This window comes from Thunnus maccoyii, chromosome 6 (genome assembly GCF_910596095.1).
Source record: "Thunnus maccoyii chromosome 6, fThuMac1.1, whole genome shotgun sequence".
NCBI lineage: Eukaryota > Metazoa > Chordata > Actinopteri > Scombriformes > Scombridae > Thunnus > Thunnus maccoyii.
In genome coordinates, this window is record NC_056538.1 from 31,067,157 (window position 1) to 31,091,890 (window position 24,734).

The 24,734-nt window shown below is 39.2% G+C and overlaps 1 long non-coding RNA gene and 2 other non-coding genes across 3 annotated transcripts; all 3 read right to left on the reverse strand.

Moving 5' to 3' along the window:
• Positions 1–955: 955 nt before the first annotated feature.
• Positions 956–1,028, reverse strand: trnar-ucg. Its single transcript has one exon. It is a non-coding gene; the product is annotated as a tRNA-Arg (tRNA).
• Positions 1,029–1,239: 211 nt separating this feature from the next.
• trnai-aau lies at positions 1,240–1,313 on the reverse strand. Its single transcript has one exon. It is a non-coding gene; the product is annotated as a tRNA-Ile (tRNA).
• Positions 1,314–4,444: 3,131 nt separating this feature from the next.
• Positions 4,445–5,156, reverse strand: LOC121898224. Its single transcript, XR_006096385.1, has 2 exons — positions 5,038–5,156; positions 4,445–4,635 (listed from the first exon to the last, which is right to left on the reverse strand). It is a non-coding gene; the product is annotated as an uncharacterized LOC121898224 (long non-coding RNA).
• Between the last annotated feature and the right edge of the window lie 19,578 nt (positions 5,157–24,734).

Consider the following 24,734-nt stretch of genomic DNA (forward strand, 5'->3'; position numbering starts at 1 on the left):
GGTACCAAACAGCAAAGCATTCGCTGCAGATGGCACACTAGAAAATTGCTCTGTCAAGTAGCATAGCACTCGTGGTGTGTTAGCCACTGAGTTGTAGCGTAAGGTTATGGTATTTAGGTATTTCTCCAGTGATAGAAGCAAACAGGGATATTTATATGTAATATCAGTATATGTGTACATTATTTACATTGTGTGAACAGAGATACGGATCATTTAGCTGAGTTATAGGTTATGAAAATAGTTTTATTCTTTTCATTACTGTGCTGTTGGTGTGCATAAGCACAAGGTGTCAGTATTGTGATAAGCATTTAATGTTTAATCTGTAAGTGGTTTTCATAATCATCTACAACTCAGATAATAGTTATTTAAAAGTTTTGTTTACACTTTACAATTAAGCGGTCTATAATAATAGTGCAGTTGACATTTCATGTTAACAATGCAATGCAACGGTTACCATACATTCATAGGTTAAGCAGTGAAAGGTTGTATTGTACGTTCATATTGATAAAATTAAATTGTACAGTAGGGATGTGCAGAGAGCCCAGTATTTGTATTTGTAACTGTATTTGTTGAGGCAGCAAAATTATTTGTATTTGAATAAAAGTGGAAAGAGGCTTAAAAATCCTTTTTTTGTTTTTATTATGCTTTTAATTTTAGAAAATCAACATGTCTAAAGCGTTACTCCTGCTGATTGTGCCCATAATAAGCAGAACAAGAGTGCTGAATTCTTACAGATACACCCTCTGACACAAATGTTAATCACGGAAAAAACATATTTCCTCTAAGTTCCCAAAGCTTTTACCACGCACCTTGCGTAATCTCCTGCATCTCTGTGACCACTAGTAGTTTTTTACCCATAGTCAGCAACGTCGCATTGCTTGATGTCCATAGCCTCTCATTGGGATTTTCCTCACTCAACAGACACATACGCGAATCCGACGGAAGTGGGGGCATCCAACCACGAAGGGATTCGAACCCTCAATCTTCTGATCCGAAGTCAGATGCCTTGTCCTTTAGGCCACGTGGTCGTGTGGAAAAGGACATGTGCATTTCAATGGGGCTACGTTGGTAGTAGTCTAGAGTAAGAAGGACATGAAGCTTTCGCCGTCATGGGATACACATGTGAGATGATGTGGCACTGTTGGTCAACTCATGGGTTAGAAAGAGTGGGAAGTTTACATCAAATTTCATTCCATCTGCAGGCGACACAAGGACTTCTCCCTTTACGACAGCACTTACTGGCCAGTACAGGGATCGAACCTGTGACCTTGGCGTTATTAGCGCCACGCTCTAACCAGCTGAGCTAACTGGCCTGCTGCTGAGAGTCCTCTTACAACCACGTCCCTTATACAATGACAGAGAAGCAACTGCTTTTGAATATTTTGCGACCTGTTGGCACCTCTCTCATAACTGTCTTTAAGAGGGGAATTAGCTCAAATGGCAGAGCGCTCGCTTAGCATGTGAGAGGTAGCGGGATCGATGCCTGCATTCTCCATTACCTTCTATTCTGTCGAGCCAGACAGCATCCACTGCTTTTTGTGATGTCCCACAATCACGCGATTACAAAAGGATATTGAGTTCTGTCTAAGGATGTGCAGAGAGCACAGTATTTGTATTTGTATACAGGTATACAGCAAAATTATTTGTATTTGTATTTGAATAAAAGTGGAGAGAGGCTTAAAAATTCTGTTTTTATTTGCATTACGCTTTTAATTTTAGAAAATCAACGCTGAAAAAAATGACCAATATCTCAATATGAATCTGGGACTATCTGATCAGATAATATGTAAATAAGATTACACACATTAATGACAGCTTTTGGTACTTGACAGTCTTTAATATTTGGTACTACAGAAGCATTTCTGCCTTTACTCAGCCGACTGAGTCTGTGAATGAGTTTGTGTGTGTGTGTGTAAGAGAGAGAATTAGTAAAGAGGAGTGTGTGTGTGTGTGGTCGTGTGGATAAAAGAAAAACTGAGAGCCATTTTGTGTTTCATGCCCCTACAAGACAGTGTGAATTAATGTGTGCTTCAGTTTCTTGCTTGCTGTGCGTGCGTGTGTGTGTGTGTGTGTGTGTGTGTGTGCTTGTGTATGTGAAATATGATTGTGCAATCCCAGGTGATTCACCCTCTTTACAATTTATGTATTTCAGCTGCAGCCTCGGTTAGGAACCTCCCAGATGCCAGACGGTATCCTATCCAGCCAAATAATCCCATCACACACACACACACACACACACACACACACACACACACACACACACACACACTCAAATGGACTGAGCCACAAAATACATTCTTCCTAGCCAGGAGATAATACACATAAAAATGCACACACACACACACAATCACCATGTAAACCCACCGTCCCTCACACCCACACACTTCCTCTTTCTTCTTAGATACTTGGCAATTTCCTTAACCATTCAAATTTGGCTAAGTGGTTAATTACACATTTTTATTTGTGGTGTGACAAGCTCAGAACACATATCTGTTATTGCTTTACATGGACTTTAAGCAGTGCAGGTGATGACTGAATGACTGACACGTTTTGCCCTCAAGGATTACCAAAGCTGTGTGCGCTTGCCTCGCTGCTGTGCTAAAAACCCGTAAACTAAACTCGACTGCTGATACTGATACCTGCTCTCTTACAGACTCACTGCCCTCCACACATACCCACTATGCTGACCACACGTTTGGGCTCGACAGATTCGTACATGTACTAGAGTTGCAGTTGTAGATCCCACCTGTCTTGATTTTTACCAAAAATTACAAGTTTCATTTAGGTGTCCAGTGAGCCAGGATTTGAGCTGCGCTATATTTGGCAGGTGTGACCATAGTAGAGGATAGTGTGTTACTGTTTTGCCTACTTCTATCTACTGCTTATATTTTGTCTATGTGAACCTACCGTGCCCTCTCCATCCTTTTAAAATGTTCCAATGCTGTGTCTGTGCTCCCTCGTTTAATGTTGATATTCAGGCTGCACTGTTGGGGGCACTGGCCATTTGGTTTGCTGTGCACCTGCATACAGATAAATACAGCACGACGCTTAAGGGTGTTTGTTTGCAGTGGTAGTGTGTGTGTGTGTGCGCATAATATAAGGGAAATGCATGGTGAAATACAATTGGATAAAGTCTAGTTCTTCGTTTTATTAATTATAACCTTTATTTTTTTCGGACTAGGAAATTTTTTACCTACTTGTTGCTCAGACATGACATTTCATGACATTTTAGGATCACAGTTGCTATTTTAAATGTACTAGTAGTAGATCTACTAGAGTACTTGCTTTGGCAGTTAAGTATTTAATTTTATAACAACAAAGTGGTCATCTAGTTTTATTGTAGTATTCTTACGTTTTTTAATAAATTTTGTACAATTGCTCTGGAAGCCACGTCTTCATTTAACTGAAAAATAAATAAATAAAATAAAGTACATCCACAAACAGACTAGATTATGTTTATTGATCAACTATCCGAATCTCAGACTGTCAGTCCTTTCATAAACTGTATGGTAACTGATTACAGACAGACAGTTAACCAATAATAGTTATTTCACTCATTAATGAGCTTTTTTTTATGACGTTCAAAGACATCTATTGTTTTGACTGTACATTGATTTAAAACACAGCACATAAAATCTTAAGGAACCTTTTGATTGAAACAACCTGGAGCCCATCAGAGAGTCTGCACCCAACTGAAGTCTGCATGTTGATTTACATACACTCCTGGACGTATATGTATATAAAATATTTCCTTTCCCTTTAAACATTTCCGAGGGGTTAACGCATACACTGAAAGCAACTCTTCTCATCAACACAGCACAGTACACCCTCAAATCCTCCTTAATTATTACAGAATCATTACGGAATTGGCCTCAGCTCAAATGAGTTCCCTTCATATTTATCTTCAAAGTAAATAGCTCTGAAAATGCTGTTTAAAATCAACAGAGGCATAGCCAAAACTCTTCATCTATTTTTAGAACATATGCCTTGGGACAAATTATAAGTTAGACTTTACATGTTTTCAATTGCAAATATGGTTGCAGTCATGTAGTCAGTTGTTTTGTTGTTTGCATAACCTTTACTGTCCCCAACATTTACATGGATTCTTCTGTGTTTTCTTCTTTGTTTGTATCTGTTTTTGTCTGTTATCTACAGTCATTCTTGTTTTGAGCATTAAATATTTACTTCCCTCTTTTGTCTGGGTACATTTTCATCATTTTCTTGATTATAGCTTTTGGACATTATAATCAATCTCAGGTAAGACACACACACACACACACACACACACACACACACACACACATACACAGAGGAATTGCAAGCCTATAACTGCTATAAGAAATGAGTTAACATCTACTCTGTGAGGGGATAGAAATAAATGTGTGTTCACTGGCATCTTAATCATCGAAGTCCTGACGTTCATTAAAAACCGGTAACACATGACAATGAGAGAGAATTTAATTTCCTAATTTGCATTTGCATGTTGCAAATTGTGAGTGCCTTAAATGTTACATGACAAAGATGTGTGTTTAGTTAGAATCTGCTGGATGTAGCTGTAGTCGTGGTTACCATCATCAGCATCGTTTCCACAGAGATGAAAATGGCAATTCCCATTAATCCCAGTATCCCGAGAGTCTGTAGAGCACACACAAACACACAAATGCATATGCTCATCAAAGCTTAACCTTTTTAGTTCTAAAAGTATCTGTGTATGGAAAAAATATATTGTTATGTTTGTTTGAAGTATGTGCATACTGTACACAAATGTATGTATTCAAGACAACTCCTGTGTCTCTCTTTCCGTGAAAAAAAACAACAACAAACAAAGTTGTTTCAATTATTAAACCATGCATCCTAAAATATAAATTGATTTACGGAATCTCACAGATTCAGCTATGATTACAGAAAATAGCCGGCAGGGAAAAAATCGACACTAACAGGCTTTTGTTATCAGAGAAAATTAATCCCAAAAGTAAAAAGTTTTCAAAGATGAGAATCAGACAGAAAAAAAAGAAAAAAAAAAACGCTCTGATTTACCTGAAGAGAAAACAAGATTAGTTTTCAGTAACTGATCATGATTCGATGAGCTGGACGAGTGCTGGAGGTGGAAAACAGTCTAATGAGATTGGCTCCAAGTCAAGTCTGCATCCATTTGGTCAGGCTTACAGATAGAGGACAAACACACAGAATGGAGAATGTTTTTTTTTTTTTTTTCCACACACATACATCATCAACATTAACAGAGTTTTGAGTGAGTGGGCAGTGTTTTTAATTATTAATTTTCAGCCGTCAGTTCATTGCTGTCTGACTGCAGAGACAGAAAAGCAGTTTAACCATTTATCTTCCAGTTATGCAATGGTCATTAACGTTCCCTAGCTTTACACTCGCTTGATGGGGAATGAAACTCTGCTGTTCTGTGCATCAATAAAATAATTGCTTTTTTTTTTTTTAAGCTAACATTTGGTGACATTTTAGGTACCTGCCCACCTACTGTCACAAAACATAACACACCGACAATGTGTTTCGCATGACTAAACCCCTGCATTCATTGTTTTCTATGTAAGCCCACACATCAGTGGCATTTTGATGCACGTCATCAAGGGCTGACCTGCATCAATGCGTCAGCACATGCCATTGTTCTTTTTCCTTGTATCGACACGCATCAACTCTCCATAAAAGCAACATTTTTTACTATATTTGACACATCTTGGCAACTGTACCTGGACTACCTCTGTCTGTATGATGCCACTGCTGACTGCTATATGAACCTTAATTGACACATGTCAAATAAAATGCTGCCATGAATGTCTTAATGAAATTTCATGGCCATCCATCCAACATTTGGTTGTCAAAAAACTTTAAAAGAATTATCCTTGAGGTGCTTTCAAGACAGCGAACTGTTGCTGCCACAACCTCCATTGTGTCCAATATTAACATAATGGCACCGGCAGATAAAAGGCGACTGTCGCTCTCGTGAACACACACATGGCTCTTTGCCACTGCCATCTGAGTTGATGATGGTTCAACTTGTCGTCGTTGCTTTCAGGTTGACAAGGCAAGACAGAAATCACAGCGAGGGTGCAGAAGTTAATTTATTTGTACTTTAGTTCCCTGAATTATGCACCTCAAACAAGTCAATGAAGATTTGGGCAACTTTGGGCAACAAAACAACCAACAGCACCAACCTCTACAGGTGAGATCTACCCCATCTCCCGCAGCGCCAAACGCTCAATGCCAGGGTTATGTGTACCTGGCATTTACAACCTGAGCTTCAAAGTTAGATCATCCAGTAATAATCATTTATTTACAACCTGCTTTATTTAGCTGCGTGATAAGACTAGAGTAGGTGGATAGAAGCATCCTGTAGTGTATGGTACAGGTTGTTTGTAGAATCACTTTGCTGCTGCTGCTGTCGAATGCAAAATACAAAACATTAACATCACAGATACAGCAGCAAGTGGCAACTACCACAGCTTGAGGCTCAAGCCAGTGGAACATTCAAGTGCCACCAACGGCCGTTAGATACTCCAGTTGACCCCCATTCAAAAAGCTTCAACCTTTCTCTAGAAATACTGTCAATTAATTTTTTTTATGAGTCTCAACCACTAAATTCAGGCCATTGGGAGATGTCACACCTCGCTACCTCATCTTTATCATCTTTACCCTGATAAGTCTGACTTAGTCCTGGCAGAGGAGTTAAACCAGTTTTACTTGAGATTTGATTGCCGAGTTTAGAGTTGCTTCAGAGGTCTGATTCAGATCGATGAGATGGATGTTTGGAGAACTCTTGAATAGACTACTGTGAAGAAAAGTCATGAGCCTGACTGCATCAGCAGCCAACTGCTTAAAAACTGTGCTCTGTTCTTGTGTGGCATTTTCACATTTATTTTCCAGCTCTCTTTATCACAGAATAAAGTTCCCATGTTATGGAAAGAATCTATGGTTGTTCCAGTGGCCAAAGTTCCACCACCAAAGGTGTTGAATGACTATTGCCCCATGGCACTTACTTCATTGGTTATGAAAGGTTTTGAATGAATCGTAAAGAGGAGCTTACTGGCCATGACACAAGCAAGCAAGGAAGGGGGTAGAGGATGCCACAGCAACATTGTTGGACTTTTTTGTTGGGCACCTGGAGGGCAAGAAGACACATATTCACTTGTGCTTTGCTGATTTCTTGTCAGCTTTCAACTGCATGCAGCCCCATATTCTAGCTCGTGGGCTTTCTGAAATATCTGGCATTGACTTTGGCACTATATGCTGGCTAGTCGGCTTCCTGACAATGAGGTCACAGAGAACTGGTGTTAATGACACTTTGAGAGTGGCCTTATTTGTGCCCTATGCCAATGACTGCCAGTACGACTGGCAAGTATGTTTAAGTCAAGGTACATAATCAAGTGTGCTGATGATTTTGTGATTGTCTGCTTACTGCAGGACCATGAGTTGGGCCACGGTCCAGCCTTGGACGGTTTCATCAAATTGTGTGATGACTCACTGTCTCTAAGACAAAAGAGATGCTTATGAACTTTTGCCAAAACCCTCCTGTTATGGCACCTTCTTTGATCAGTGGCATAGCTGTGAAGACAGCAAGCCAATATATAAGCCTAGGATGACAAACTGACTTTCGATGCCAACACTGACTCCATCTGCAGAAAAGCCAATCAGAGACTGTTTTTCTTGAGAAAGCTGAGGGGTTTTAATGTTGTCAGATTGCTTTTGAAAATGTTTTATTTATCTTTTATTGAGTCAATTTTAACTTTTGCAATGATTTATTGGTTTGGCAACCTCAGCATGGTTAACAAAAATAGGCCATGAAAGATTGTTAAACTTTGCCAAAGACCATTGGCACTAACTTGAATGATTGTAGCCACTCAAAGGTCAAAGGCCATCCTGGTGGACCCTCAACACCCTCTTCATGCAGGGAGTAGGTACACTTTTCCTAGGAGGGCCAAATCAAACAGATATCTGAGATCATTTGTTCCCTCAGATGTTGGGTTTTAAAACAAGCTGTAGGCCCAGTTGCTATTGCACATACTCCTTAACAAAGGACTGATGGACTCTTAGTGCTTTTATAGCTTATTGCAAATTTATTATGATTACATCTACAGTATGTTTATTATATATGTTTATGTCTTTTGTTGACTACTGTATGCAAACCAAATTGCCCCTCAGGGACAATAAAGACTATCCAATCCAATCCAATATACAGTCTGTTGGTGACCACTTGCTGTTTGAAAGCATCTTTACACTTTATAATGCAGGATATCTGCATTTTTTATTGCATATTAAATTACTCTGTGTTTTGCAGTGCTATATTTTGGTCGTCAATAATTGATTGTGAGTGTACTTCCCCTTCTGTGTTTGTAGCTATTTTCCTTTTAGACAGACCGTAGTTTACTCTGCACCACAAGTTCAGAAGCTAGCAATTGTTTTTCTCCTCTGTTAGCAGAGCAGGTGGGGGCGTTTGGCACTTCTTCTCTCTGTTTGTGGTCTCCAGTAATATTGCATTCACAATGACAGGCTCTATCTGCGGTCACTCTCATGTAGGAGGCACAGCAGGCCTGGCTGTCATTCAAATTAGATCCTGAATAGACACAAGTTTTCGAAGGGTCTCCCTGAAGGCGTATTCACATTAATCACACATTTCCACATGTCCACATTTCCTGTTGATAAATAAGCAACAGAAAAGCCTCCATGATGACTAAGAGTAGATCATGTCATTGGCAGCAAAACATATTTAATGGTGAAATCCTTCTAAGAACACTGTCATCTTGCATTTGTGTATGTAAAATGTTCAAACTAAAAAGTCAGGTTCCAGTTTTACTACTTTAGAATCAGAGATGGAAGGATTTTTCTTTTTTAGAGATTTAAAAACTAATTTATTGGCAGCAGCTTTAATACACAAGAATGCTAAACTAGTCATGAGACATGTCATGGTGAGATTGCAGGTGCTTTTTGTTGTTTTTTATAGTGTGATTACATGGGGAGTTGGTGGAAAGATGAGAACGTAGCCAGATTTTCTCTCTGCAGCATCAATCAAGCCAAAGACAAATCACAAATTGAAAAAGTAGAAGCATAGCATTCACACTTTCCCCAAATCTGTTTGGCACCACTTCACGACTCAACACGGAGGGAAAAGAGAGAAAAACTGGAGGAAAATACGTCAATGCTAAAAACATTTTGAACAGAAATTCATAAAGATAGAGATATCTCCCTCAAAGAGACCATATAGGAAAAGGTCAAATTATAATCTGTTCTATCTGATATGATAACACCAAACTCAAAAAACACATTCCCATACATGAATTTGAGATTTTCAGGGGTTCAATGAAGGAGTTTGAGACTCATGTAGGATATCATGAGCTTAAGTAGAACTAGACACAGTGGGATGAAGGAAAATGGTCTCAGTGAAAAAGTAAAAAGAAAGGGAGCTTTCTTTTAATACCACTGGGTAGTTTCTCAGCACAATGGCAGATCTAGAATTAACCTAAACACAGTATGTGTTGTACATTGCTCCTTTATTGCAGCAGATAAGAGCCAAGAAAGCAGACAAAAGACCTCTTGTTAACGATATTATTTGTATTGTTCAGTCAGATGGAAAGAAGAATACAGAACATATTTGAAGAATTATCTATGTTTATATCAATATTTTATTTACAGTGTGCACACTTTCAATAACAATCTTTCTTTATAATGATCATTTAAAATTAATGAAGAGACCATGTGCAGGAATGAGAAGAACAGAGAGAAAGAGGGGGAGATAAGAATAAAGAGAAAAAGAAGAAAAGACAACAGAGAGGATGAGCTTGATTAAAAAACACAGAAGAAAGGTACTGTGAGGACAGCAGCGGATGATTTTTCAATTAGTCTTTCAACAAGAGCAGACAGGAATAAATGAAATGAAATGAAAGTACATTAAAAGGGATTTATGAATAACCATTCATACAAAATCAGCACAGTGTGTGACAACCCCACCTTTTTTGGCTGTTGAGCTGGCTGCTTGTCTTTGCTTTTGTGTTTTGTGTTGAAGATGCCCAGCAGGTGTGTTCAGGTAATTGTTTACTGGGAACACTTGGGCCCAGTGTTCCCAGTGCTATGACAGCACACTCCACTTATTCCATAATGAGAGAGAAAAGGGAAACCCTGCTCCCTATTCTCCATGCTCTCCATCTTTGTCTTTGCTTTTCCTTTTACTATTTAATCACTCACGCATACACGCCGACACACTGACATACTGACTGCAACACCTCATAGCTTTTTGACATTTTTAGTTATTCCAAACAAATTAATGGTGTTTTGCTTTAACTTTTTTTTGTGTCGTCTCCCGTCATCTGCATGATTTTTGAGCCAGTCATGACAAGTGTTATTATAGTCTGCAGAACAACGGGTTTATTAACCACTAAAAGTCGTTTTAATCTATGTTTGGCCACCAGGGGGCAGAAGAACAACCGATTTTTTGATAGTGCCATGTTCTCTCACATGAATGCATAATGAAGGAAACATGTTTGAACTGACAAAGTGTATTGTATGTTACGCAAATACACTAAAAGATGAAAAAAAACATACAAATATGCTGCTGCTGCTGCTGCAGGTATTGCTAGTAGACTGGAGGGGCTGCTGCTCTACTAATTTTAAGATACTTAGCTAATTAGACTCACTCATTACATACACTTAATGTTTGTTCTGAGCTTGTTCATAACAGTTTGCTATTAGTATAACAAGCTCTGCATGGCTGTTACAACATGTCTTTTTACAAACGCATTAGTATTCCAACTTTAGGCTGATAATCACACATAATAAAAGGTGAAAATATGTTTATTTTTGTACTTGCTGCTATGATTCACCAGTCAGTGTCAGCTGATCATTCACCAAACGTCACTTACTGTACAGTTCTACTACCAACATGGCACTTAGTCATGCAGCACAATTTTTGGTTCTGATTTTGCTATATTTATCCTTTATGTATAACATATTATTTTGTGTGTGTGTGTGTGAGAGAGTGTGACGGTCCAGACGGTGTTATTGTGCCTCAAGCTCTCCTCTGTGACCCCCTGCATGACTTATTTAATAGGTTCCATACTGAACCAGGTAGTCACACACCAACACACATCTTCTCTCTCTCTCTCTTACACACACACACACACACACACATACAGGTGCATGGTCTAATTTGGTTGTTGTTGACAGCAGTGAGCAAGCGTCAGTCCATCTGTCTACTCATAGTAACAGACTATATTTATATCTGAGTGTATGTGTGTGTGTGTGTGTGTGTGTGTGTGTGTGTGTGTGTATTTCAGCATTGTTTGTGGGGTGTGATAGATGTTTTTATGTGTATGTGTCTGCTTGTGTATGTGTGTGACATAGGTGGTGTGTGGGGGCTGCTAGACTGCTGTGCGCTCTACATCCTGTGGACTATGGGAGGCTGATTAGGGTGAAAACACTGAAATACATGCACATACACACTGGCAATGTGCACACACGCACGGAAAACATGCACATATGCACTGAAAACGTGCATATACATGCTGAAAATGTTCACACCCCTTCACACACAGTGGCATATAGGTTACTTGTGTGTGTGTGTGGGTATCTGAATGTGTGTGTGTGTGTAAAATAATTTCAGTGTGCCCGGAAGTTGTTGAAGTGTAACAGGAAGGCAGGTTAAATCTAGACCTTCCTGTTTCAATGAACTGACTTCTGGACACACTGAAAACGGTTGGCACAGAGCCCCATGCATGTGTGTGTGTGTGTGTGTGAGTGTGTGTATGTAAAATAATTTCAGTGTACAACCTGGACCTCCATAGGTCTATGGTGTTGTTCTTACAAAGATAAAGACGCAGTTGTAACTGTTAATTGTAGTTGGCCTTTTAGCCTGTGTTCAGTCATGGGTAACTGCATTCTGCACTGCATCCAATCTATACAAGGTAACCCAGTAGCCAGACACTTCACTGAGCTGTGGCACCATGACTCCATGCAAGACCATTTTCAGTGTCTGGAAATCAGTTCATTGCAAGAGGAAGGTCTAGATCTGCATCAACTTTATGGAAAACGGCCAAAGCCTACATGAGGGGGGGTATTATTTCATATACATCTACCAAGAGAAAAAACAACAACTTAAAGGCACAGTTAGAATTAGAAGATATAATAAATAAACTAAAAAATGAATTTAAATGTTCACCTACTAAGAAAATCTGACAGAAACTTGAAACGGCTTGCTCCTCCCTTGACGAGCTTCTTAATGAAAAGGCAGAAAAGGCAATTTTCTGTGCAAAACATACATTTTTTGAGTGTAGGAACAAACCAGGAAGTCTACTGGTGCATTTAGTGAAAGGCTGAAAGGAAGACAATATAGTATCTTCACTTACACAAAAATAGTGTAAGACTCTTTGAAGCAAAACATATTATTCAAATCATGAAGGATTTTTATGGAAAACTATACACATCGGAATGTAAATACAGTTGTACCCTGATTAACAGTTTTCTGCACTACCAACTCTGCCTGATGATGCAAGGGCAACTTTATGCTCTCCAATTACTGAACAGGAAGTAAAAGAGGCTATTGGGAACTTACAAACTGAGAAAGCACCAGGACCTGATGGGTTTAGTTAGGAGTTTTACAAGTAATTTGCTAACTGCTTAGTGGAACCTTTAACCAATATGTTTTCTGAGTCATTCCTAAATGGCTGTCTCCTCCCTACCAACTGAGAGCTGTTCCTCATATAGACCAATCAGTCTGATCGGAGTAAACTATAAGATACTGGCCCAGGCTACCAGGTTGGAGAGATTTCTTCCAAACCTGATCAGTCCCGTCCAAACAGGACTTGTTATTATATACATGTGATGATCATTAAATGTTATCCAGTACTCTCAGACCACCAGAACCAAAACTCTTGCCATTTCATTAGATGCAGAAAAAGCATTTGACGGGGTGGATGGGAGTACTTATTTAACGTAATGAAGAGGTTTAAGAGAGTGACACATTTATCAGTTGGATGCAAATATTGTATTTATCACCAATGGCCAAGTTCTTGTTAATGAAACCTGCTCAGACCCATTCTACCTCCAGAGAGGGATGTGCCAAGGTTGCCTCCTGTCACCCCTCCTTTTTGCACTAGCTCTTAAGTCATTTGCAGAAATTATTAGAAGGCATAAATAAATTAATGGAGTTGAATTGGCAAGAGTGGACTACAGAACTGCGCTCTGTGCAGATGATGTTTTGCTTTTTGTCAAAAACCCTGAATCTTCAATCCTTATAATCCTCTCCATTATAAATGAATTCTCTAAAATCTCAGGTTACAAAATTAACTTACCTGCTAACTGCAAATCTCAATCATTTTTATAAACAAGAATTTTACAAATATCATCACAGGAATTAAAACAGATCTGAATCACTGGCTGGATTTATCCATATCTTGATGTACAGACCAAGCTTGATAAAGATGAACATATTTCTAAGGTCTCTCTACCCAATGCAAATGTTCCCACTTGATATTACAAAAACCACAATTAATGATATTGAAAAATTTATCTCTAGATACTTATGTCATGGGAGGAAAGCAAGGGTGAAAATGAAAACACTGCAACTTCCTGTAGAATTGGGCTATAATTGGGCTTGCCATGCTCGAACAATTTATAACTGGATACATAATTTATTAGAGGCCTAAAAACACCACATTGACTCCTAGTGCTGTCACCCACATTCATTTCTAAGTTATTTGTGAAGTTATGTCCAGCTCTCTACAGATATTTTTTAAAAAATGTGATTGTATTCACCACATTAAAATCATGGTATGATATTTCTAAATTGGCAATTTTTCATCATCCTTTCAACCAGTAATTAATAACAATTTCTTTCTACCTGGACATGGGAAATGTGTTTTTGAAAAATGGTTTGCAAAAGGTGTTTAAACAATCGTCCTTTCAGCAGCTCCAGGTTAAATATGAAATATCTCCCACATACTTTTTTGCATATTTGCAGATTAGACATTTTATTTTCACTACCTGCAAGTTTCCTGATGATAAGCATGTTAGGAGCCCTCTCAACTTTTTCTTGCTCCAAATATTACAAAAAACTTTATTTCCCTTCTTTTTATCAGAAGCTGCAGTCCCTGGATCAATACAGCATTGATAAAACCATCAGCACACGGGAGAAGCAATCCAACCAAGCCAAGAAGAGTGGTCTAATGTATTCTCTGTCCTTCTCTACCACAACTAAAACATTTCATAGTATCTGATGTTGCAAAAATGACATAATTAAAGTCACCCGCTCTCAGTTTGAAGGTTAAGCTCAGCTCCTCACTGCTATTATTCAGGATCATGTGTAGTCAAGTCAAGTCAATTTTATTTATATAGCACCAAATCACAGCAGAAGTTATCTCAGGGCACTTTTCACATAGAGCAGGTCTAGACCGTACTCTTTAATTGTGATTGCCTTCTGTGTGACACTACATATTTTAACTGAGGAGATTTACAGCCTAAGGGGACTTTCCTTATCTGGGAGACTATTTTTTTTCCATGTCGAGATAACTCCCATGTCAGCACTTCATCTCTAATGAACAAGGGCATATTTGACAAAGTCACAAAGTCAGAGGCACAACAGATACAAACATTTCAATCACCAAAATCCCTTTCTTCACCACCGTGTTCACCTTTTCAATGCTGTCTACAAAGATGACCACCACATTGTTCATCTGAGCAGCGGACTTAATGTTGCTGTGACCCACAACATGCCCCACGGCCAGACTGCAATCCTCCACTGAACAAGAGAAAGACGGCGCAATTTTAATACCGAGCTTCCTTGTCAGTTTGATCAAATCAATACCGGCATTTAGCACACTGACCAGGAAATGACGGCCAACTGCAAACAAACACACAACCTCCCTATAACCCCCTATATACACACCAACACAGTAACAGCTGTAATACATCAGGCGTGGATGTGATGCGTCACATAGGTGGGACAGAGGGGCTTTAAAGCATTTGCCACTTGAACTATTACAAAATAAAACCTGTCTAAATGTCCACTGTAAATATATTTTTAATGTGCTTTCAGCTGTGTGTGAACCAAACCATATTGCCTTTTAACATTATGTAATCAAGTTGACCGAGCGTTGCCAAGTTTCAAATTGCAAAAGACAAAGTACAGATTACTCATGTTATTTTCACTGTTTGTGTTTACTCATGGACAGTTCCTACTATTAATAGGAGGAAAGCGGTTGCCATCTTTTTATTACTCTGGAGAATACAAAGAAGGGGAAGATTTTGGGTACATCCACTGAATCTACAAAAAGACAGCAGGGGACCTTCGATGACCTGGTTGCAGAGCTGGCTTTAGACAGTGCAGCTACTTCAGGATGACTCCACAACAAATGGATCATCTTCTGTCTATCATTGGAACAGAGCTTACAAGGCAAAACACTAACTTCATAGCTTCCATCAAACCAAAATAAAGGCTTGCTGTAACACTGAGGTAACAAAACGTAATTGTTAGGGCTACTGTCTTGAATGTAGCTTATTGATGTCATTTCATACCCTGCTTCATACAGTAAACTTTGCAAAAATCAAACTTGAAATGTTTGAAAAAAATGGCAGCTTCTTCTTGCATTGTGTACCCCACCCCACCCCCCCTCCATCCCAACAACCATCACCTCACCTCCAACTCATAACCTGTAGTGTTCTTCTCTTACCACTTTGTAAGTACAGCAGTATAAAGCAAGACATAATCAATTGTAATAAAAGCTGAATCACAAATTCATTACAGAGTTATCAAGGGTATGTTCACACAATTATAATTTCAAGCAACCACACTATGTACAGTTAACAAGACAATATAAATAATGTAAAAATAAAGGAGGTGGGCATAAATATTTAGTAGCCTAATCTCAATAAGGACATCAACAACAATATAGTTAGATGTATAAACTCACACACACTTTACCTATATAACGCATATCACAACCTTTTGGGTTTGGTGTATTTAGGTTGCAACACCTAACATACCCAAAACTACACAGTATTTACAACATTTACAGATAAAGAAACCCACTCACAACTGCTTACACATGACCGCCCTGCACGCTCACTCCTTCCACTCAGAGAGAGAGAGAGAAGGGGGTTGTTTGAATAAAGATATAACATACCTTAAGCAAACCAGGAACCAGGCACAATACTACTGGTACTGGCAACAAAAATAAACCCTCTACAAGCCTGTTTTATTTTACTAGAGAGTTCCAGGTCTGTGATGTCCTCTAGCACAGGCCTGCATGCATCAAGTCCCTCTGCTATGCAGGCAAACAGCGTTCTCGAGAGGAAACATGGTGGGGGGCCTGCATGCACCAGGCTGACAGCAATTTCTCTGCCAGCTATGGAATGCCTGTCCTCCCGCACAGCTAAAAAAGTCAACGATAAACAGGATAAAAACAAATCAGTGGTGGCTTATGGGTAAATACCTGGGGAGGCACAGCACATTCATATTAAGAAGATGTGGCTGGCACCATGGCTGGTTAGATCAGTGATCTAGAGGATTATAATGACAACAGCAGTGAATCACTTTGATTATGATGGGATGTGATGCTGCCTGACATGGTGTTTTATCCTGAAAGACTACACCTCAGAAACCACTAGCCAAAACTCAAAAGCACTGTTAAAATAAATCAAAAGAAGAACAAACAGACAAAGAAATACACCTGTAATACATATATTATGAAAAAATGCAGTTATACACACCAGAGGAAGTGAGAGCCAAGTTGAGGTTTCCCTCTGGTCCTTCAAACATGTCTGACTCTGCCAATGCTTCCATCAGCAGGCGTAGAAACTCTCGGCGGGGGCCACTGAGGTCCACAGCATCTTCCGTGTCATCGTAAAACTTTATGGAGAGCTGTCTGAACCCTCTTATTGCTCCATCAAAGACTGCAGAACAATTGATGTTGAACTTGCACACTACAGGTTATCAATTCTGTCACTGAGTTCACTCAGAATTTAACTAATGGGGATGTGTTCTTTTTGCTGCCTAAAAATTTGATTAATAGATCTATCAGTAACTGCTTACATGAACAATGACAGGAGTCTCTCATCTTATCAGCAAAGAGTGAGCGTGGTTCTGTCTTTGGGGGGTTCATTGATGAACTTTCAGAGAAAGGGCTAAAGCTCCAACACTGTTCATCTGACACTAATGGAAATACATTCAAATTAATGCAGAAAGTTAACCCTAACCCTAACCCATTTTTTCATTTCCAATCCAATTCCCTGTACTACAGTGGACAACAGTGAGGCCTGAACTTAGGTTAGGTTCACAGCGTTAGTTATCATGTCGATACAACCTGATGGAAAGAGAGCCACTGACCCAGGTTTAAGCTCAAAATTATATGACTGTTACCAACGTTAATCCCGCTTCATGAGACAGACTTCAGGGTCTCACTGATGTGTCCTTTGCTGCTTACCTCAAGGTCTACTGATGGCCTCATATAGCAGAGCCCTTCTGCAGACCATAAAAGCATCTAATTGCTGGCCGTTGCCAAGTGTGGGTGTAACCAGTTTGTTCCCACACAGCATAAACATCTCCAAACTGGAAAAAAAAATGTATTCATGCACAAACAAACAACCAACCAAATAATTACAACCACAGCCTTACTAAACAACTGTAAAACAATAATTACTACACAATTCACAACTTCACAAGAAGGTGAACCAAGAACCCTCAAAATATCGATAGCCTTCTGTGACTGGCTGCATGCTGTTGCTACTGTCCATGAAGTTTTTGTTTTCTCCAATGTCATTGGTGGTCCACTGTGCCACTGCCCAATCTGAGTCAACCATAGATGTTAGTTGTGCATGCGCCATTTTACCAATGTCCTGAAAAAAACATCAACACGATGGACTAGAAACCATCACTTCCTGTCCAAACTGTCAAAATAAAACCAGGGTAAACATGATAAAACATTGATTTGTGAGCGAATAATGTGTCTTGTAGTGACAGATTGTGTATCCAGGCAATATGTACAATTCATTGTGCTCACAGATTTAGGAACAATATTTAGTTCAACATTCCTAAACCTATGGGGAGAGATATTTATTGCACATCACTTCATTGTCCTGAAGTCAGTTCATTGCAACAGGAAGGTCTAGATTGTAAACTCAACCTGCCTTCCTGTTACACTACAACAACTTCTGGGCACACTGAAATTATTTTACACGCACACACTCAGATACCCAAACACACATAAATAGCCTCTATCCCACTGTGTGTGAAGGTGGGTGTGAAGGTGGGTGTTTCAGTGTGTATGTGCACATTTTCTATACGTATGTGCACATTTTCAGTGTGTGTATGCACATTGCCAATTTGTATTTGCACTTATTTCAACATTTCCCCCTAATTGGCCTCCCATGCCGATTAGGGTGAAAAACATGCATGCGCACACATACACACAGGACCATGCAGACAATAGAGATGAGCACCAGTGCTGCACCAGCCCACTAACACTCTTTGTGCTTATCACTAACACACACACACACACACACACACGCCTTTTTTCATCAAAACATGCCTTATTTACATATCTCCTCTCTTTTTTTTTCTCCTATCCACACTTTCTTTCTTGAAGCAGATGCTCATTATCAGCGGTCATCTTTCTCTTCCTCTCTGATACTGCTTCTGTTTATAGCATGTGTGATGTCAAACTCCTGTAGTGGCAACCATATTTTTTCGGCACACCCCCTTCCCCAAACCATCCATATGAGAAATCAGAGGTCAAAGTCAACCACAGAACACTCAAGTACACCAAGCAGTCTAGAGCTGCATCCCAATTCAAGGGGTGGATCCTCCGAATCATGCAGTCCTGAGGACTAGAAGGCAGAACCGTAGACAAAACTAAAAATGTATCACCAGGAAGCTGTGCTCAAATTGCCACCACTGTTAAACAAGGAAGTTTCATGATACTACAGGTTAAAATACAAGTTTCCACTATCACTTGAACTGGCCGACAGTATACAAGATGAAAATATATGTCTATGACATGATTTTTTCACATTTTGCATCAACTGGATGTATCAAAGGGGACATAACATACTTTTTTGTGATTTTCTGTTATTTTATACTCCCCATCTGTGGCGTTGCTACAGAAAAGGCATCATGTGGAGACTAACAGTGCCTTATAATGACAGTGTGAGGCTGCTGCTTAAAGCTCCAAGAATCTGTAGTGCAAGTCAAATGTTTTTCAATGTTAATCCCACCTGCTCTGCTGTAATATGAAATCTGACAATATAGATGTATTTGTAGGGTATCTGATTTTGCAAACGGTATTAATTTAGCCATAACCAACCCTGAACTGAGTTCCATTAGGTTTTTGTCTAGAACGTGGAACCATTAGCGTTCCAGCCTGTATACAAATGTCTGATCATTGTGGAATGTCTTTTTTGTTGTTGTTGTTGATTTCTTCTTTTTTAGATAGTACTTTTTTTCTTCTTTGTATTTTATTGAGCTATGTCCTTAATAAAGTCTTAACTGAATTGAATTGTTATGATGTTGCATGTTAAATACGGTCAAAGTTCCCAAACTTGAGGCGAACGTATGGAAATGCTCCCTGCAAGTCAAAAGCCAGGGCTTCAACCTGCTCTGACTGCTTTGTTTGTAATGTTACCTCTACTTTCTCCTCGTGATGACATCAGACAGTTGTCTGTCCCGTAGCCTTTGTTGCTAAGGTTGTTCAATGGATTGCTTGTATTGTCCTCTCACATATTTCAGATCAGATTTGAGTTCACACATGTACAGTCGATTTGGGAAGTTTCCATTTCAAGTAAAGAACGAGAAAAAGAAATGAAATCTGACTACTACTGTTTGTTTATGTAGCCTCTCAAGCTGTTGCTGACACAGCTTTCAGATGCTAACCAATCAGAACAGAGTGGGCTCACCAGGAAGAGGGCCTGAACAGCCTGTTTCAGACAGAGGCTGAACTGAGGGGCTGCATAAAGGGCCAGTATAAGATAAATTTGTTCTTTATTAGAGTTTTTTGAACTGTATATCATGCAAAGATATTCCTGTATCATTGCATGATGCATCTCCTTTAACAGGACTGACAAGGCACATACTTTAAAACAGTTCTTCAGTTTTCTGCAAATCTGGTCCCATAGAGCATAAGATAAGATAGGCTTTTATTGTCCTGAAGGAAATTTGTCTTGGACACATACATTATCTACTGTTAAAAATAAAAATCACATAGTGCATACCTACACAGACAGTCACCCATACACATGCACACACAGTACCTACAGCACATAAACAGACTGCCATCAACCAACAAATTGTACACTGCTCGTCTTAAGTCATCATAAAGTGTACATGTGTTCAGTAAGCATTTAAATTAGAAGCAGCATTACAGGGCTTAGCCTTTGGCTAGCTTTCCATTCAGGTCTTTGATGGACGGGGACAAAGGAGTTCTTAAAGCAGTTGAGCCTGCACTGGGGGACTCTGTAGCATCTGCCTGAGCTGGTACCCAGGGTGGAGGACATGGGTGGGATGTTGCGTGATTCCTATGATTTTCATGGTTCTCTGTGTTAGTCGGGTGATCTGGGCTGGTAGGGATCTAATTGTGGACCTTCATCCAGCTGTAGTTTGCTAACCGTGAGCTTCTCCATACATTTCATCACAATAGAGGTTAGAGCAATAGGTCCAAAGTCATTGTTCTTCTGTGGACAGGGTTTCTTTGCGACAGGTGTCATGATAGCCTTTTTCCATTGTGATGGTACAGTGTGAGAGTCTAAAGACTTCTGTAAAATGAGGCACCAGCATTCAAGTTCTCCTGTCAGAAGAAAATATAATAATGCAGCTCTTTATGACTTTCAAATTTATACTGTATCTAATGGCTCAACTTTAAGGAGTAATTTGTGTGTGATGCTAAGTAAAATTTTCTTAATTTTTGTCTCATTTGTAATTGTTATATTAAAAAAATAAGTGTTTCTGGGAAAGAACATGTCACCCTCTATCTACACATCCATTTCTAATAAGCAAGGTAGCTCAGAGGTCCTACTCCTTAGCCACGTCTTCCAGCTCGTCTTGGGGAATCCGAAATGTTTTTAGGCCACATGGGGTATGTAATCCCTCAGTGTGTTCTGGATGTGCCTAGAAAACCTCTAAAGGGAGGCATACAGTAGGGATCTTAATCTGATACCCAAACCACCTTCACTGGCTCCTTTTGAAGTGAAGGAGCAGCAGTTCTACTCTGAGCTCCCTCCAGATGTCAGAGCTGCTCATTGTGTCTCTAAGGGTGAACCCACTTTCCTTGATCCAAAGGAGGACAGTTGAAAGAAATGACACCAAACTTTGACACCCGAGAAATTCTGCAGCTTGTCAGTGCACCATGTGTCTTAGAGTTATGGTGTGGGTAAAAGTGAAAAGGTTCAGCCATCGCTGGTGAGTCCTGACATCTTTATGGCTCAGCGCTCTGAGATGCACAGCTTCTGCAGTAATTCTTCCCGTTTGAAGTTAAAGCTTTTCCATTTGGTGTTTATATCATGTGTTGTCAGGCAGCTATTTTTGATCAAATGTCCCCCGAAAAAGGAAATTATATTTTCAAGTTTATTTGGACTGAATATAACAACTAGTAATTAGTAAGACAAAAAGTCACTGTGGCTGAACAGTTAATGAAAGGACTACCACTTACAGAAAAGTTACATCAACTAAAATTAAAAAGGTTACTTTTCTACCCACATCGTTCAAGTGGTGATCTCAAGTACAAGAGTGCAAAAGTGTAACAACTTTATATTTGTAGCTCGGTTCATGTGTCTTATGTCAGTTATGCCAACATTATACTCAACCCGTTCTAATCCCAGTTTGTCGGATACTGATGCTTTGTCACATCCCTCTGGCATCTCATGCAGACACACAAGGCACCCTTGGGTGTCTGCATAGTGACGTACCAGGCTCACAGCTAAATCCAGTGTACACCCATCCATGGCAATATTACATGTTCAGAGCAACTAGTGTGGTCTGTTTAAGTTTAGGCACAAAAACATTTGGTTAGGTTTAGGCACAAAAAAACACTTGGTTAGAGTTAGGGAAAGATTGTGGTTTGGGTTAAAATGATCACTTGAAACGTTGTCACGGCAACACTAAACACCACAACAAAAAAACGTCCCAAGTCTTAGTTGGAAACATGATACTCACAGTTGGAAGTGGGAGGCAAACATTAGTGTCCTGCAGCAAAGTCCACCTTTTGCCATCTAAAAATCTAGCCATCCACCCAACCTGCTTCATCCTAAGTGGAAAATGTCACCTTATATAGACATCATCAGTCTCATGGCGTCTAATAATGATGCAAATGGGTTTATAATTGAGTGAGTTGAAAGCCTGGTGCGTCCCATACAGAAGATAAAGGGTCCTGTGTGTGTCAATATCAGACTCTGAGGGACGTGACAAAGTGTCGGTATTTGACACCCTGGGAATGAGAACAGCTGTTATACTATATTGGACTAAATGTAAGATAATATTTTATTCTGGAAATTACATTTGGAAAAAGTTGGGGTTGACAATTATGTGTTCACAACATTGGATTTTCTTTTTGAGTGGAGATTGTTGTATTATGGGTTGTCTGTAGCCTTTAAGTTGCTAGGCTAGTGAGTTTCCCTCAGTCTGTTTATAGTGAGTCTGTTAGTCAGTCAGCGCTAAGTGTTTGGTTAGCTCGGTTTAACCTGCAGGAGTTTCTGAAGGCTTGTGTAATGTGTTTTTCTGCCACAGAGGAAATAAATTCATGACAGCCAAGAACTTCTCTTGTCAAGGATGAGGAGGAGCTCAAAACGACTGTGTAATAAATGCAAATTACAGGAGAAAATAATTTAAACCGCTTCCAAGAGCCTGACAGGAGAGTGTGAATATGTGACTGATACATAATGTGGGATTTACATTCTGATTTAATAGTATTTAATAGTATATCTGGGAAACTTTCCCAACAGGACGACTGTGAAAGTCTGTTGTATCTTTAAAAAGTTTTTTCCAAAAACAGGTGTTGGAAAAGGAGAAACTGTTTGAGACAAGTAAGGTAGCAACCAACTCCCAACATCATAAAATCGCAAAAAATGTCAACAAGGTAACATACACAGCAGTCAGATAATCAGACTTTAACCAAACACCAGGTTAGGTTAAACTTATTGAGAAAACACAGACAAAAATTGCATTTTTTACAGAGACTGTCGATTTTTGACATCCATCAAAGTTTGCTGACTGAATTCTTGGCTGAACCTACTGACAAAGTTGTGAGTAGACACAGTTTTCCTGAGCAATGAGGGATTATTGGTGATATTTCAAGTAAGCACACTTTCAGTATTACTGAGAAATATACTATAGTTTTATAATGTCTCTGATTACATGACATTTGATGATACTCATATTAATAATAGCTTCAATGATGACAGGGTTTATAACTGTCAGAGGTATCTTTTCTTTATGTTTCTGTGAAATATTTAAAATTTATAAATGTGTTGAAGGATGTTATCTGAACTCATTCTCAGACACATGACATTAGTGCATAAAGGATAATACATGGGCTCAGGGAGGCTGATATTTGAGATTTTTTTAAAACGATGGCTGACCTAACTATGTCATAATTAAATATTTAAATATTTAATCTGGTCTTATATTTGAAAGGACAGTAATTGCGTTGACATCTCATACGAAAACAGATCTCCTAGTTTGACCACATGGCATTGGGCCTGAGTATGATGTCACAGCTTTAGTAGTGATGATATCAAGGCTTTTACTGTATGTCTTGTTGCTTTTGCCATCAGGATACATGGATTTATATTTAAGCTTCTTATATCTAACCAAGTATTTTCTTTGTCTTAGAGATGGTATTTAATGACTCAATATGGATATAAAATAAGCCCCCAGTTAAAGCTCCTTTCTCATGCAGATTCCTCCCAAATAGTATTTGGTATCCACGGTTTTATTATAAAGTAATGTGGGTGACAGAAAAGCTTCTAATTATTTCTTACTTTTCAAATTTTCCGGAGATGTCAGAACTCATCACAGCTCAGACAGCTTGATATATTTGGACTTGACAGTTTTAAAAAAGCAGTTAGTTTGGTTCTCTTGCTTCCCACCTCCCATTCCTCTCTGTCTGTCTCAGCCATGTATTAAATATGAAAGACAAATGCAACTGAAACCTCCATCTCAGTGCTACATTAACAAGGTTTTCACTATTCTGCCCTGTGCTGCTTATCAGCCTTCTTTTTCTAACATCCAAACTTTTCTTAATATACAGTACCAATCAAAAGTGTGGATACACTTTCTCATTGAAGTGAATGGGAAGGTGTGTCCAGACTTTTGACTGGTTCTGTAATTTACCCCAAACATCCATCTCAGCAGGCTGTTGTTGCAATATTATTTGACACATACAACACACTTGATAGATTTTAATTGAATAACATTTTTGCTGTTTTTAGGAAGTCTGGCTTTGAGGGCGCATTTATCTCTTTGGTCTTTCTGATGGTTTCTGTACCTGCAACTGGAATTTACTCTGTTTATTTACTCTAAATGGTTATGTAAAAGATGCTCCCTCTCTCCTCTGCTGCCTGTTCTCTCCCTTGAGCCCCTCTCAATAGTGCTTACGTCATGTTTTAAAGGCCTATCTTGTGATCAGGTAGAGCATCTTTATATGCAGATGATTCACTGCTGTATGCGTCTAATCCAAAATATCCATCCATTTTTTAAACATACTGTATAGTGTCAGTCAATTCTCTGTTTACTTAAC